A 4,251-nucleotide genomic window follows, 5' to 3' on the forward strand; every position below is an offset into this window, starting at 1 on the left:
CTACAATACAAAATATCTCCACTTCTATTGAAGATGGATGGGTATTATGCTTTCATTGAAAGAAAGACAAATGAACAAGCTTTAAGATGATGGTCATAACTCATTGTGCCCAAAAATTGACGAGAGCCTGATTCCACCACGCTGCCTCACATATGTATTTTTAGATTCCATCGCAACAATTCATATCATTTCAGAGGCGTGCCGCTTCAGTCCTACCTGTTTAGACCAACTCAGGTGTCATAGAATTATATCATAATAAAAAGAAGGAAATACTCGATAAAATAATATTTCCCTCAAACGAATCGAACTCACTGCTTTTGTTTACAAAACGAAAAACTCAACCATTACAACCCAGACGCAGTAACACGCAACATAAAAATAAAACCATAACGCTTACGAACCCCAGAAACAATCTATCAAAAAGTAGGTTAGTATAAGAAAAAAACAACCTATAAAAGTGAACTTACGGAGCCTCCAAACATTGAAAGAGAAAAATAACTCCTCTTTCTCGACCTCCTCCTCCCACCTCCTCCTCCCTCCTCGTCGCAACAGTAACTCTCTGAAAGACTGACCTACTTCCCGCCGAGACCGGTCCCGGTCCCGGGAACGAGAAATACTTCCCGTCTCGTGTCTCGAGCAATACTTCTCGTCTCGTGACCAATTTCTCTTTTCGCCCCGCAGTTCGAGCCACTCGTTTTGCGAGAAGACCGATCGTGGCGGGGATCTAAACTTAGAAACTAGGCTGTTGCGCAGGCGCAGGCGGCGAAGCAAGGTAGGGAGACCGAGGCCTAGGCCCTGATCAACTCCCCACTCGCCTCGTCTCGCCACCCTCTCCCCTCCCTTTCAGTTTCACACACAGGACGGGACGGTGATGGGTGGCACTGTCTGCGTTGTCATTTCTCGCCTCTCACTCTCTCACTCTCGTTACTGTTACTCGTTATGTCAAGCCAACGAGCAGTATCACGTCTCGGTACCGAGCAGTAGTTTAGTGCCCGGGAAGCGACAGGAAGGCCGTTTCTCGCAAGAAACGAGTATTCGGCTCGTCTCGTGCCCACCCCTACTTTACAGCGCCTTGGTTTTTATCTGTCTCTTAGCTGGGACAAGATGATCCAAACCAAAACCCCAAGCAAATTTGTTTTCATTAGGTTAGGTTCTCGACAGAATAATATAATGTTCACTCATTATCAGGAGCAGGTTAACCTGCATGAACTGTGCCTCATCTTCTCTCTTGTGTGTTTTTAAAAATAAATAATACATGTCGGGGGGGGGGGGGGGGGGTGGGTCTTAAAAAAAAAAATCTCTCGCAAATACGGAGGGGGAAGTCAGCTCTTTGGCTAAGTCAATCCCCCTCCCCCTCTCCCCCGGCTGGCTGGCTGGCTGGCTGGTTGTTTGGCCGGCTGGCTGTCTCTCTGTCTCTCTGTCACACTGTCTGTCTGTCTGTCTGTCTGTCTCTCTGTCTCTCTGTCTCTGTCTGTCCCAAAATGGACAAAACATGGATTTCAATGTGTCTATCAGGGAATCCATTTTTTAAAGAAATAATTTTTTCTCCCCACCTTTGTACAAAGTAACCGCCGGACTGAGTGCAACGGTCGGGCTTGGGGTGAAAACATATACAGTCAGTTTCATCTGTTATCCTGCTATTGCCTACACCATTAGATTCTACATAAAAAATTGCATTTTCACCTAGACGTGTTTGAAAGCATTCACTCATAAATTGCGTCTTTCCATGCCTGCTGTGATAACATATGTTTTTTGTTAAATAACTTGCCAGCTGCTGGTGTGTAATAGTTTTACTTCGGCAGTGTTTGACAAGGAGGCCGAGAACAGCATTTTAAATCACCTTTAAATCTCTGACTGATGGACAACTACTCCATGACTAATCAAAGTTTCAAAGGTAACCCTTGACATTTTAACACAAACTCTCCCCTTTCACAACTGCTTTATGGCTTTGGGTATGGAGATATGGATATTAAACCCTCTGTGAGAATATAAGACTCTGTCCCAAATCGAGAGCTTTTCAATCCAGACGGAACAAAAAGCGGACTTCTGAGCTACCCACAGTAACAAGCGCAAAGGGGGACAGGTATGACGTGGGCGTGCTTGTGTAAAGCTTACATCAGATCTGGGAGATGAAATAGATAGATAGATAGATAGATAGATAGATAGATAGATAGATAGATAGATAGATAGATAGATAGATAGATAGATAGATAGATAGATAGATATGTAGATAGATAGATAGATAGATAGATAGATAGATAGATAGATAGATAGATAGATAGATAGATAGATAGATAGATAGATAGATAGATAGATAGATATGTAGATAGATAGATAGATAGATAGATAGATAGATAGATAGATAGATAGATAGATAGATAGATAGATAGATAGATAGATAGATAGATAGATAGAGTAGTATGTCTGTAGGGATCTAAGAAAGTTCTCTTCGAAAGTGTTGCGTATTGTCCTTTGATATTATTGTTATTATTATTATTATTATTATTATTATTATTATTATTATTATTATTATTATTATTATTATTATTATTATCATCATTATACCGGGTGTTTAAAAGAGAATAAACCGATTTTATGACGCATTGCTTCAGTTCTCGAGCATCATTATTAATTGAATCAGTGAGCATTTGAAAGAGGAGTTATCTAACTTTTAATAGCTGTCATGTGGAGCATAGGTTGCTGTTCAGGCGTTGTTTTTCCATTGGAGGAAATATCGTAACAGGACAAACCTATTTCGACAAGCTTCAAAACTGAATCGTTACATCATTGCTAGCAGATAAGCATAACTTCTTTTTTCAACAAAACGGAGCACCACCCACCTGACATCTGGTGGTTGGAACTTTATTACATGAAAAAGTGCCCCAGCTATATGGATTGGTCGGAAAGGGACCCCAACTCCTAACGGGGGCTCTCGTGGCCTAGAGGTTAAGGTGTTGGCCTCTCATTCAAAAGGTCCCGGATTCGAATCCGGGTAGCGACCGAAAAATTTTCTTCTCTAAAATAGTCTCCTTTCACCTCCTTTCCTGCTCTCTAGCAATGTTCTGTTGTCTGCTTTCGTTTCCACTTTTTGCCCCCACCCCCTCACCTCCTTTGCCCCCTCCTCTGGGCTCCTGACTTTTTCTGCAGCCTTTCTACTACTACTCCTTGGCGCATCCTAACTGCTGTCTTTCTGCCACTTCCCCGATCTTCTGGTAGGAAAGATCTACACCTAGCCTTCTCGGACAAGGGCGAAAAATCTCGGAGGGCCCGTGTGCAAGTTGCGCACGTTAAAGATCCCTTGGTAGTCTAAAATCGATCAGAGCAGGCTTCGGCCGCCACCTGGGCAAAATTGAAAATTTCCTACCAACTGAAAATATTAGGTGTGTCCCGCGCGCTCATATGACCTAATGCAGTTGCGAGCGCGTAAAAAAACCACTTACTAAACCAACTCCTTACTCTCTGTGCTTAGCCTGTTCGATCCCCAGACCTCACCGCACGTATTTTTTTTCTTGTGGGGATCTGTAAAAGATCACATTTACGTGTTCTAACGCCACATACTAACCTTGATTACCTTAAACATCGAATAATAACAGCGATCTACACTGTGGACCGTGAAATGCTGAACCCCGTCTGGGATTGATTCTCTGGTGACAGTGATGTTGCCCGTGCTGCTGGTGGTGGCCATATAGAATACGTGTAAGGCAGGAAATAACAGTTGATTGTGAGTACATTACTAGGGACTTACTTTGAGTTTTCTATTGCTTTTCCTTATTTAAATACACGTATGGCGTAATATAATCGGTACTACTACTACTACTACTACTACTACTACTACTACTACTACTACTACTACTACTACTACTACTACTACTACTACTACTACTACTACTACTACTACTACTACTACTACTACTACTACTACTACTACTACTACTACTACTACTACTACTGCTACTATAATAATATTAATAATAATAATAATAATAATAATAATAATAATAATAATAACAATAATAATGACACTACTACTACTACTACTACTACTACTACTACTACTACTACTACTACTACTACTACTACTACTACTACTAATGATACATCATCATCATCATCATCATCATCATCATCATCATCATTATCATCATCATCATCTTATTGTTATTATTAGTATTATTATTGTTTTTACTATTATTGTTACTATTATTATTATTATTATTATTGTTATCATTATTATTATTATTATTATTATTA

The sequence above is a fragment of the Aplysia californica genome, unplaced genomic scaffold (assembly GCF_000002075.1).
Source record: "Aplysia californica isolate F4 #8 unplaced genomic scaffold, AplCal3.0 scaffold00516, whole genome shotgun sequence".
Taxonomy (NCBI): Eukaryota; Metazoa; Mollusca; class Gastropoda; order Aplysiida; family Aplysiidae; genus Aplysia; species Aplysia californica.